Below are 13,512 nucleotides of genomic sequence, written 5' to 3' on the forward strand. Positions count from 1 at the left end.
CAATTCCACATGAACTGTCTTAGCAAAAGACTTCTTGAGGGGAAAGCTGTAACTCTATGAGATGATTTCACAGAATACAAAGTAGTTTCTTAGAAATCTTCTTTCTCTTTGTTATCGGAGGATATTTCCTTTGGCCAAGTTGTCTTCATAGGGATCCAAAATATCTGTTCTCAGATTCCACAGAAATAAGGCGAGCAAACAGATCCACGAAATACAGATGTAACTGTGTGAGTGGCAGTCACAAATCACAGAGCAGTTTCTCAGAAAGCTTCTTTCCAGATTTCATCTGAGGATATTTCCTTTTTCACCAAAGCCATCTATGGGCTTCCAAATATCACTTTGCCAATGCCTCAAGAACTGTCTTAGCGAAAGGCTTCTTGAGGGGAAAGCTGTAACTCTGTGAGATGATTTCACAGAACACAAAGAAGTTTCTCAGAAAGCTTCTTTCTCTTTCTTATCGGAGGATATTTCCTTTGTCCCTATCGTCTTCAAGGGGATCCGAAATATCTGTTCTCAGATTCCGCAGAAATAAGGATAGCAAAGAGATCCACGAAATACAGATGTAATTCTGTGAGATGAATTAACAGGAAACTAAGCAGTTTCTCAGAAAACTTCTTTCCAGATTTCATCTGAGGATATTTCCTTTCACCTTAGCCCTCTACGGGCTTCCAAATATCAATTTGCCAATTCCACATGTACTGTCTTACCGAAAGGCTTCTTGAGGGGAAAGCTAACTCTGTGAGATGATTTCACAGAACACAAAGTAGTTTCTTAGAAATCTTCTTTCTCTTTGTTATCGGAGGATATTTCCTTTGGCCCAGTAGCCTTCATAGGGATCCGAAATATCTGTTCTCAGATTCCACAGAAATAAGGCTAGCAAAGAGATCCACAAAATACAGATGTAACTCTGTGAGTGGAAGTCACAAATCACAGAGCAGTTTCTCAGAAAGCTTCTTTCCAGATTTCATCTGAGGATATTTATGTTTTCACCGTAGACCTCTATGGTATTCCAAGTATCACTTTGCCAATGCCTCAAGAACTGTCTTAGCGAAAGGCTTCTTGAGAGGAATGCTGTAACTTTGTGAGATGATTTCACAGAACACAAGGAAGTTTCTCAGAAAGTTTCTTTCTCTTTGTTATCGGAGGATATTTCCTTTGGCACTATCGTCTTCAAAGGGATCCGAAGTATCTGTTCTCAGATTCCACAGAAATAAGGCTAGCAAAGAGATCCAGGTAATACAGATGTAACTCTCGGAGTGGAAGTCACACATCACAGAGCAATTTCTCAGAAAGCTTTTTTCCAGATTTCATCTGGGGATATTTCCTTTTTCACCATAGCCCTCTATGGGCTTCCAAATATCACTTTGCCAATGCCTCAAGAACTGTCTTAGCGAAAGGCTCGTTGAGGGGAAAGCTGTAACTCTGTGAGATGATTTCACAGAACACAAAGAAGTTTTTGAGAAAGCTTCTTTCTCTTTGTTATCGGAGGATATTTCCTCTGGCCCTATAGTCCTCAAAGGGATCCGAAATATCTGTTCTCTGATTCCACAGAAATAAGGCTAGCAAAGAGATCCGAGAAATACCGATGTAACTCTGTGAGATGAATTAACAGAACACTGAGCAGTTTCTCAGGAAGCTTCTTTCCAGATTTCATCTGAGGATATTTCCTTTTTCACCATAGCCCTCTATGGGATTCCAATATCATTTTGCCAATTCCACAAGTCTTAGCGAAAGGCTTCTTGAGGGGAAAGCTGTAACTCCGTGAGATGATTTCACAGAACACAAAGAAGTTTCTCAGAGGGCTTCTTTCTCTTTGTTATCGGAGGATATTTCCTTTGGCACTATAGTCTTCAAAGGGATCCGAAATATCTGTTCTCAGATTCCACAGAAATAAGGCTAGCAAAGAGATTCACGAAATGCAGATGTCACTCTGTGAGATGAATTAACAGAACACTAAGCAGTTTCTCAGAAAGATTCTTTCCAGATTTCATCTGAGGATATTTCCTTTTTCCCCAAAGCCCTCTACGGGCTTCCAAATATCACTTTGCCAATTCCTCAAGAACTGTCATAGCAAAAGGCTTCTTGAGGGGAATGCTGTAACTCTGTGAGATGATTTCACAGAACCCTAAGAAGTTTCTCAGAAAGCTTCTTTCTCTTTGTTATCGGAGGATATTTCCTTCGGCCCTATCGTCTTCAAAGGGATCCGAAATATCTGTTATCAGATTCCACAGAAATAAGGCTAGCAAAGAGATCCACGAAATACTTAGGTAATTCTGTCACATGAATTAACAGGAAACTAAGCAGTTTCTCAGAAAACTTCTTTCCAGATTTCATCTGAGGATATTTCCTTTCACCATAGCCCTCTATAGGCTTCCAAATATCACTTTGAAAATTCCTCAAGAACTGTCTTAGAGAAAGGCTACTTGAGGGGAATGCTGTAACTCTGTGAGATGATTTCAGAGAACACAAAGAAGTTTCTCAGAAAGCTTCTTTCTCTTTGTTATCGGAGGATATTTCCTTTCGCCCTGATGTCTTCAACGGGATCCGAAATATCTGTTCTGAGATTCTACAGAAATAAGACTAGCAAAGAGATCCACGAAATACAGATGTAACTCTGTGAGGTGAATTAACAGAACATTTAGCAGTTTCTCAGAAAGCTTCTTTCCAGATTTCTTCTGAGGATATTTCCTTTTTCACCCTAGCCCTCTATGGAGTTCCAAATATCACTTTGCCAATACCACAAGAACTGTCTTAGCAAATGGCTTCTTCTTGGGAAAGCTGTAACTCTGTGAGATGATTTCACAGAACACAAAGAAGTTTCTCAGAAAGCTTCTTTCTCTTTGTTTTCGGAGGATATTTCCATTGGCCCTATAGTCTTCAAAGGGATCCGAAATATCTGTTCTCAGATTCCACAGAAATAAGGCTAGCAAAGAGATACAGGAAATGCAGATGTAACTCTGTCAGATGAATTAACAGAACACTAAGCAGTTTCTCAGAAAGCTTCTTTCCAGATTTCTCTGAGGATATTTCCTTTTTCACCATAGCCCTCCATGGGCATCCAAATATCACTTTGCCAATTCCACAAAAACTGTCTTACCAAAAGCCTTTAGAGGGGAAAGCTGTAACTCTGTGAGATTATTTCACAGAACTCAAAGAAGTTTCTCAGAAGGCATCTTTCTCTTTGTTATCGGAGGATATTTCCTTTGGCACTATAGTCTTCAAAGGGATCCGAAATATCTGTTCTCAAATTCCACAGAAATAAGGCTAGCAAGGAGATCCAGGAAATACAGATGTCATTCTGTGAGATGAATTAACAGAACACTAAGCAGTTTCTCAGAAAGCTTCTTTCCAGATTTCATCTGAGGATATTTCCTTTTTCACCATAGCCCTCTACGGGCTTCCAAATATCACTTTGACAATTCCTCAAGAACATCTTAGCGAAAGGCTTCTTGAGGGGAATGCTGTAACTCTGTGAGATGATTTCACAGAACACAAAGAAGTTTCTCAGAAAGCTTCTTTCTCTTTGTTATCGGAGTATATTTCCTTCTTTCCTACAGTCTTCAAAGGGATCCGAAATATCTGTTCTCAGATTCAACAGAAATAAGGCTAGCAAAGAGATCCACGAAATACATATGTACCTCTGTGAGTGGAAGTCACATATCACAGAGCAGTTTCTCAGAAAGCTTCTTTCCAGATTTCATCTGAGGATATTTCCTTTTTCTCCATAGCCCTCTACGGGCTTCCAAATATCACTTTGCCAATTCCTCAAGAACTGTCTTAGCGAAATGCTACTGGAGGGGAAAGCTGTACCTCTGTGAGATGATTTCACAGAACACAAAGAATTTTCTCAGAAAGCTTATTTCTCTTTGTTATCGGAGGATATTTCCTTTGGCCCTGTAGTCTTCAAAGGGATCCGAAATATCTGTTTCAGATTCCACAGAAATAACGCTAGCAAAGAGATCCAGGAAATACATTTGTACCTCTTTGAGTGGAAGTCACACATCACAGCGCTGTTTCTGAGAAAGCTTCTTTCCAGATTTCATCTGCGGATATTTCCTTTTTCACCGTAGCCCTCTATGGACTTCAAAATATCACTTTGCCAATACCACAAGAACTGACTTAGCAAAAGTCTTCTTTTTGGGAAAGCTGTAACTCTGTGAGATGATTTCACAGAACACAAAGAAGTTTCTCAGAAAGCTTCTTTCTCTTTGTTTTCAGAGGATATTTCCATTGGCCCTATAGTCTTCAAAGGGATACGAAATATCTGTTCTCAGATTCCACAGAAATAAGGCTAGCAAAGAGATACAGGAAATGCAGATGTAACTCTGTCAGATGAATTAACAGAACACTAAGCAGTCTCTCAGAAAGCTTCTTTCCAGATTTCTCTGAGGATATTTCCTTTTTCACCATAGCCCTCCATGGGCATCCAAATATCACTTTGCCAATTCCACAAAAACTGTGTTACTGAAAGCCTTTTCGAGGGGAAAGCTGCAACTCTGTGAGATTATTTCACAGAACACAAAGAAGTTTCTCAGAAAGCATCTTTCTCTTTGTTATCGGTGGATATTTCCTTTGGCTCTATAGTCGTCAAAAGGATCCGAAATATCTGTTCTCAGATCCCTCAGAAATAAGGCTAGCAAAGAGACCCACAACATACAGATGTACCTCTGTGAGACGAACTAACAGAACACTAAGCAGTTTCTCAGAAAGCTTCTTTCCAGATTTAATATGAGGATATTTCCTTTTTCACCATAGCCCTCTTTTGGCTTCCAAATGTCACTTTGCCAATTCGACAAGAACTGTCTTAGCGAAAGGCTTCTTGAGAGGACAGCTGTAACTCTGTGAGATGATTTCACAGAACACAAAGAAGTTTCTCAGAAAGCTTCTTTCTCTTTGTTTCCGGAGGATATTTCCTTTGGCCCTATAGTCTTCAAAGGGATCCGAAATATCTGTTCTCAGATTCCACAGAAATAAGGCTAGCAAAGAGATCCACGAAATACAGATGTAACTCTGTGAGATGAATTTACAGAACACTAAGCAGTTTCTTAGAAGGCTTCTTTCCAGATTTAATATGAGGATATTTCCTTTTTCACCATAGGCCTCTACGGGCTTCCAAATATCACTTTGCCAATTCCTCAAGAACTGTCATAGCAAAAGGATTCTTGAGGGGAATGCTGTAACTCTGTGAGATGATTTCACAGAACACTAAGAAGTTTGTCAGAAAGCTTCTTTCTCTTTGTTATCGGCGGATATTTCCTTTGGCCCCGTAGTCTTCATAGGGATCCGAAATATCTGTTCTCAGATTCCACAGAAATAAGGCGAGGAAAGAGATCCACGAAATACAGATGGAACTCTGTGAGTGGAAGTCACACATCACAGAGCAGTTTCTCGGAAAGCTTCTTTCCATACTTCATCTGAGGATATTTCCTTTTTCACCAAAGCCCTCTAAGGGCTTCCAAATATCACTTTGCCAATTCCACAAGAACTGTCTTAGCGAAAGGCTTCTTGAGGGAAAAGCTGTAACTCTGTGAGATGATTTCACAGAACACAAAGAAGTTTCTCAGAAAGCTTCTTTCTCTTTGTTATCGGAGCATATTTCCATTGGCCCTATAGTCTTCAAAGGGATCCGAAATATCTGTTCTCAGATTCCACAGAAATAAGGCTAGCAAAGAGATCCACAAAAAAAAAGATGTAACTCTGTGATTGGAAGTCACACATCACAGAGCAGTTTCTCAGAAATCTTCTTTCCAGATTTCATCAGAGGAGATTTCCTTTTTCACCACTGCCATCTATAGGCTTCCAAATATCACATTGCCAATTCCACAAGAACTGTCTTAGCGATAGGCTTCTGAAGGGAAAGCTGTAACTTTGTGAGATGATTTCACAGAACACAAAGAAGTTTCTCAGAAAGCTTCCTTTTCTCTGTTATCGGAGGATATTTCCTTTGGCCTTATAGTCTTCAAAGGGATCCGAAATATCTGTTCTGAGATTCCACAGAAATAAGGCTAACAAAGAGATCCACGAAATACAGATGTCACTCTGTGAGTGGAAGTCACACATCACCGAGCAGTAACTCAGAAATCTTCTTTCCAGATTTCATCTGAGGATATTTCCTTTTTCACCATAGCCCTCTAAGGGCTTCCAAATATCACTTTGCCAATTCCACAAGAACTGTCTTAGTGAAAGGCTTCTTGAGGGGAAAGCTGTAACTCTGTGAGATGATTTAACAGAACATAAAGAAGTTTCTCAGAAAGCTTCTGTCTCTTTTTTATCGGAGGATATTTCCTTTGGCCCTATAGTCTTCAAAGGGATCCGAAATATCTGTTCTCAGATTCCTCAGAAATAAGGCTAGCAAAGAGATCCACGAAATACAGATGTCACTCTGTGAGATGAGTTAGAAGAACTCTAAGCAGTTTCTCAAAAATCTTCTTTCCAGATTTCATCTGAGGAGATTTCCTTTTTCACCATAGCCCTCAGTGGGCTTCCAAATATCACTTTGCCAATTCCACAAGAACTGTCTTATCGAAAGGCTTCCTGAGGGTAAAGCTGTAACTCTGTGAGATGATTTCACAGAACAAAAAGAAGTTTCTCAGAAAGTGTCTTTCTCTTTGTTATCAGAGGATATTTCCTTTGGCCCTATATTCTTCATAGGGTTCCGAAATATCTGTTCTCAGATTCCACAGAAATAATGCTAGCAAAGAGATCCACGAAATACAGATGTAACTGTGTGAGTGGAAGTCACACATCACAGAGCAGTTTCTCAGAAAGCTTCTTTCCAGATTTCATCTGAGGATATTTCCTTTTTCACCATAGCCCTCTACCGGCTTCCAAATATCACTTTGCCAATTCCACAAGAACTGTCTTAGCGAAAGGCTTCTTGAGGGGAAAGCTGTAACTCTGTGAGATGATTTCAGAGAACACAAACAAATTTCTCAGAAAGCTTCTTTCTCTTTGTTATCGGAGGTTATTTCCTTTGGACCTATAGTCTTCAAAGGGATCCGAAATATCTGTCCTCAGATTCCACAGAAATAAGGCTAGCAAAGAGATCCACGAAATACAGATGTCACTCTGTGTGTGGAAGTCAGATATCACAGAACAGTTTCTCAGAAAGCTTCTTTCCAGATTTCAACTGAGGATATTTCCTTTTTCACCGTAGCCCTCTATGGCCTTTCAAATATCAGTTTGCCAATTCCACAAGAACTGTCTTAGCGAAAGGCTTCTTGAGGGGAAAGCTGAAACTCTGTAAGATGATTTCACAGGACACAAAGAAGTTTCTCTGAAAGCTTCTTTCTCTTTGTTATCGGAGGATATTTTTTTGGCCCTATAGTCTTCAAAGGGATCCGAAAAATCTGTTCTCAGATACCACTGAAATAAGGCTAGCAAAGAGATCCACGAAATACAGATGTCACTCTGTGAGATGAATTAACAGAACACTAAGCAGTATCTCAGAAAACTTTTTTCCAGTTTTCTTCTGAGGATATGTCCTTTTTCACCATAGCCCTCTATGGGTTTCCAAATATCACTTCGCCAATTCCACAAGAATTGTGTTAGCGAATGTCTTCTTGAGGGGAAAGCTGTAACTCTGTGAGATGATTTCACAGAACACAAAGAAGTTTCTCAGAAATCTTCTTTTTCTCTGTTATCGGAGGATATTTCCTTTGGCCCTATAGTCTTAAAAGAGATCCGAAATATCGGTTCTGAGATTCCACAGAAATAAGGCTAGCAAGGAGATCCACAAAATACAGATGTAACACTGTGAGTGGAAGTCACACATGACAGAGCAGTTTCTCAGAAAGCTTCTTTCCAGATTTCCTCTGAGGATATTTCCTTTTTCACCATAGCCCTCTATGGTCTTCCAAATATCACTTTGCCAATTCCACAAAACTGTCTTGGTGAAAGGCTTCTTGAGGGGAAAGCTGTAACTCTGTGAGATGATTTCACAGAACACAAAGAAGTTTCTCAGAAAACTTCTTTCTCTTCGTTATCGGGGGATATTTCTTTTGGCCCTATAGTCTTCAAAGGGATCCGAAATATCTGTTCTCAGATACCACAGAAATAAGGATAGCAAAGAGATCCACGAAATACAGATGTCACTCTGTGAGATGAATTAAAAGTACACTAAGCAGTTTCTCAGAAAACTTCTTTCCAGTTTTCATCTGAGCTGATATCCTTTTTCACCATAGCCCTCAAAGGGCTTCCAAATATCACTTTGCCAATTCCACAAAACTGTCTTAGCGAAAGGCTTCCTGAGGGGAAAGCTGTAACTATGTGAGTTGATTTCACAGAACACAAAGAAGTTTCTCAGAAAGCTTCTTTCTCTATGTTATCGGAGGATATTTCCTAAGGCCCTATATTCTTCAAAGGGATCCGAAATATCTTTTCTCAGACTCCACAGAAATAAGGCTAGCAAAGAGATCCACGAAATACAGATGTAACTCTGCGAGATGAATTAACAGAACACTAAGCAGTTTTTCAGAAAGCTTGTTTCCAGATTTCATCTGAGTATATTTCCTTTTTCACCATAGCCCTCTATGTGTTTCCAAATATCACTTTTCCAATTGCACAAGAACTGTCTTAGCGAAAGGCTTCTTGAGGGGAAAGCTGTAACTCTGTGAGATGATTTCACAGAACACAAAGAAGTTTCTCAGAAAGCTTCTTTCTCTTTGTTTTCGGAGGATATTTCCTTTGGCCCTATAGTCTTCAAAGGGATCCGAAATATCTGTTCTCCGATTCCTCAGAAAGAAGGCTAGCAAAGAGATCCACGAAATACAGATGTAAATCTGTGAGTGGAAGTCAGACATCACAGAGCAGTTTCTCAGAAAGCTTCTTTCCAGATTTCATCGGAGGATATTTCCTTTTTTACCATAGGCCTCTATGGGCTTCCAAATATCACTATGCCAATTCCACAAGAACTGTCTTAGCGAAAGGCTTCTTGAGGGGAAAGCTGTAACTCTGTGAGATGATTTCACAGAACACAAAGAAGTTTCTCAGAAAGCTTCATTCTCTTTGTTATCGGAGGATAAACCCTTTGGCCCTATAGTCTTCAAAGGGATGCGAAATATCAGTTCTCAGATTCCACAGAAATAAGGCTAGCAAAGAGATCCACGAAATAGAGATGTAACTCTGTGAGATGAATTAACAGAACACTGAGCAGTTTCTCTTAAAGCTTCTTTCCAGATTTCATCTGAGGATATTTCCTTTTTCACCGTAGCCCTCTATGGGCTTCCAAATATCACTTTGCCAATTCCACAGGAATTGTCTTAGCGAAACGCTTCTTGAGGGGAAAGCTGTAACTCTGTGAGATGATTTCACAGAACACAAAGAAGTTTCTCAGAAAGCTTCTTGCTCTTTTTTATCGGAAGATATTTCCTTTGGCCCTATAGTCTTCAAAGGGATCCGAAATATCTGTTCTCAGATTCCACAGAAATAAGGCTAGTAAAGAGATCCACGAAATACAGATGTCACTCTGTGAGATGAATTAACAGAACACTAAGCAGTTTCTCAGAGTTTCCTTCCAGATTTCATCTGAGGATATTTACTTTTTCAACATAGCCCTCCATGGGCTTCCAAATATCAATTTGCCAATTCCACAAGAAATGTCTTAGCTTAATGCCTCTTGAGGGGAAAGCTGTAACTCTGTGAGATGATTTCACAGAACACAAAGAAGTTTCTCAGAAAGCTTCTTTCTCTTTGATATCGGAGGATCTTTCCTTTGGCCCTATAGTCTTTAAAAAGATCCGAAATATCTGTTCTCAGATTCCACAGAAATAAGGCTAGCAAAGAGATAAACGAAATACAGATGTAACTCTGTGAGATGAATTAACAGAAGACTAAACAGTTTCTCAGAAAGCGTCTTTCCAGATTTCATCTGAGGATATTTCCTTTTTCACCATAAACCTCTATGGGCTTCCAAATATCACTTTGCGAATTCCAGAAGAACTGTCTTAGCGAAAGGCTTCTTGAAGGGAAAACTGAAACTCTGTGAGATGATTTCACAGAACACAAAGAAGTTTCTCAGAAAGCTTCTTTCTCTTTGTTATCGGAGGATATTTCCTTTGGCCTCACTGTCTTCCAAGGGATCTGAAATATCAGTTCTCAGATTCCACAGAAATAAGGCTAGCAAAGAGATCCACGAAATACAGATGTAACTCTGTGAGTAGAAGTCTCACATCACAAAGCAGTTTCTCAGAAAGCTTCTTTCCAGTTTTTCTCTGTGGATAATTTCTTTTTCACCGTAGCCCTCTATGTTCTTCCAAACATCACTTTGCGAATTCCAGAAGAACAGGCTTAGCGAGCGGCTTGTTGAGGGGTAAACTGTAACTCTTTGAGATGATTTCACAGAACGCTAAGCAGTTTCTCAGAAATTTCTTCCAAGATTTCATCTGAGGATATTTCGTTTTTCACCATTGCCCTCTCCGGGCTTCCAAATATCACTTTGCAAATTGCAAAAGAACTGTCTTAGTGAAAGGCTTGTTGAGGGTAAAGCTGTAACTCTGTGAGATGATTTCACCGAACACAAAGAAGTTTCTCAGAAAGCTTCTTTCTCTTTGTTATCAGAGGATATTTCCTTTGGCCCTATAGACTTCACAGGGATCTGAAATATCTCTTTTCAGATACCGCAGAAATAAGGCTAGCAAAGAGATGCACGAAATACAGATATAACTCTGTGACTGGAAGTCACACATCAAAAGCAGTTTCTCATAAAGCTTCTTTCCAGTTTTACTCTGAGGTTGTTTCTTTTTCACCATAGCCCTCTTTGGGCGTCCAAATACCACTTTTCGAATACCACAAGAACAGGCTTAGATAGTGGCTTCTTGAAGGAAAAGCTGTAACTCTGTGAGATGAATTAACAGAACACTAAGCAGTTTCTCAGAAAGCTTCTTTCCAGATTTCATCTGAGGATATTTCCTTTTTTAACACAGCCCTCTATGGGCTTCCAAATATCACTTTGCAAGTTCCACAAAAACTCCCTTAGCGAAAGGCTTTTTGAAGGGAAAGCTGTAACTCTGTGATATGATTTCACAGAATACAAAGAAGTTTCTCAGAAAGCTTCTTTCTCTTAGTTATCGGAGGATATTTCCTTTGACCCTATTGTCTTCAATGGGATCCGAAATATCAGTTCTCAGATTCCACAGAAATAAGGCTATCAAAGAGATCCATGAAATACAGATGTAACCCTGTGAGTGGAAGTCACACATCACAGAGCAGTTTCTCAGAAAGCTTCTTTCCAGTTTTTCTCTGAGGATATTTTCTTTTTCACCATAGCCCTCTGTGGGCTTCCTAATATCACTTTGCAAATTCCACAAGAACAGGCTTAGCGAGCGGCTTTCTGAGGGAAAAGCTGTAACTCTTTGAGATTTATTAAGAGAGCACTAAGCAGTTTCTCAGAAAGCTTCTTTCCAGATTTCATCTGAGGATATTTCCTTTTTCACCATAGCCCTCTATGGGCTTCCAAATATCACTTTGCGAATTCCACAAGCACAGGCTTAGCGAGTCGCTTCTTTAAGGGATAGTTGTAACTCTGTGAGATGAATTATCAGACCACCAAGCATTTTCCCAGAAAGCTTCTTTCCAGATTTCATCTGAGGATATTTTTTTTTTTCACCATAGCCCTCTATGGGCTTCGAAATATCACTTTGCAAATTCCACAAGAACTGTCTTAGCGAAAGGCTTCTTGAGGGGAAAGCTGTAACTCTGTGAGATGATTTCACAGAACACAAAGAAGTTTCTCAGAAAGCTTCTTTCTCTTTGTTATCCGATGATATTTCCTTTGTACCTATAGTCTTCAAAGGGATCAGAAATATCTGTTCTCAGATTCCACGGAAATAAGGCTAGCAAAGAGATTCACGAAATACAGATGTAACTCTGTGAGATGAATTAACAGAACACTAAGCAGTTTCTCAGAAAGCTTCTTTCCAGTGTTTCTCTGAGGATATTGTCTTTTTCACCATAGCCCTCTATGGGCTTCCACATATCACTTTGCAAATTCCACAAGAACAGGCTTAGCGAGAGGCTTCTTGAGGGAAAAGCTGTAACTCTGTGAGATGAATTCACAGAACACTAAGCACTTTCTCAGAAAGCTTCTTTCCAGATTTCATCTGAGGATATTTCCTTTTTCACCGTAGCCCTCTATGGGCTTCCAAATATCACTTTGAAAATTCCACAAGAACATTCTTAGCGAAAGGCTTCATGACGGGAATGCTGTAACTCAGTGAGATGATTTCAGTGAAAACAAGTTTCTCAGAAAGCTTCTTTCTCTTTGTTAGCGGAGGATATTTCCTTTGGCCCTAGAGTCTTCAGCTGGATCCGAAATATCTGTTCTCAGATAGCACAGAAATAAGGCTAGCAAGGAAATCCTCCAAACATTGGTGTAACTCCGTGAGTGGAAGAAACACTTCACAAGGCAGTTTCTCAGAACTTCTTTCCAGTTTTTCTCTGAGGATATTTGCTTTTGCACCAAAGCCCTCTATGTGCTTCCAAATATTACTTTGCGAATTCCACAAGAACAGGCTTAGCGAGCGGCTTCTTGAGGGAAAAGCTGTAACTCTGTGAGATGAATTAACAGAACACTAAGTAGTTTCTCAGAAAACTTCTTTCCAGATTTCATCTGAGGATATTTCCTTTTTCACCATAGTCCTCTATGGGCTTCCAAATATCACTTTGCAAATTCCACAATAACTGTCTTAGCGAAAGGCTTCTTGAGAGGAAAGCTGTAACTGTGTGAGATGATTTCACAGAAAAGAAAAAAGTTTCTCAGAAAGCTTCTTTCTCTTTGTTATCAGAGGATATTTCCTTTGGCCCTATAGTCTTCTAAAGGATCCGAAATATCTGTTCTCAGATTCCACAGAAATAAGGCTAGCAAAGAGATCCACGAAATACAGATGTAACTCTGTGAGTGGAAGTCTCACATCACAAAGCAGTTTCTCAGAAAGCTTCTTTCCAGTTTTTCTCTGAGGATATTTTCTTTTTCACCACAGCCCTCTATGGGCTTCCAAATATCACATTGCAAATTCCACAAAACTGTCTTAGCGAAAGGCTTGTTGAGGGGAAAGATATAAATCTGCAAGGTGATTTCACAGAACACAAAGAAGTTTCTCAGAAAGCTTTTTTCTCTTTGTCATCGGAGGATATTCCTTTGGCCCTATGGTCTTCAATAGGATCCGAAATATCTGTTCTCAGATTCCACAGAAATAAGGCTAGCAAAGAGATCCACGTAATACAGATGGAACTCTGTGAGTGGAAGTCACACATCACAAAGCAATTTCTCAGAAAGCTTCTTTCCAGCTTTTCTCTGAGGATTTTAAATTTTTCAACATAGCCCTCTATGGGCTTCCAAATATCACTTTGCGAATTCCACAAGAACAGTCTTTGCGAACGGCTTATTGTGGGGAAACTGGTAACTCTGTGAGATGAATTAACAGAACACTAAGCAGTTTCTCAGAAAGCTTCTTTCCAGATTTCAACTGAGGATATTTCCTTTTTCACCATAGCCCTCTATGGGCTTCCAAATAT

The sequence above is a fragment of the Macaca fascicularis genome, chromosome 8 (genome assembly GCF_037993035.2).
Source record: "Macaca fascicularis isolate 582-1 chromosome 8, T2T-MFA8v1.1".
Classification (NCBI taxonomy): Eukaryota; Metazoa; Chordata; class Mammalia; order Primates; family Cercopithecidae; genus Macaca; species Macaca fascicularis.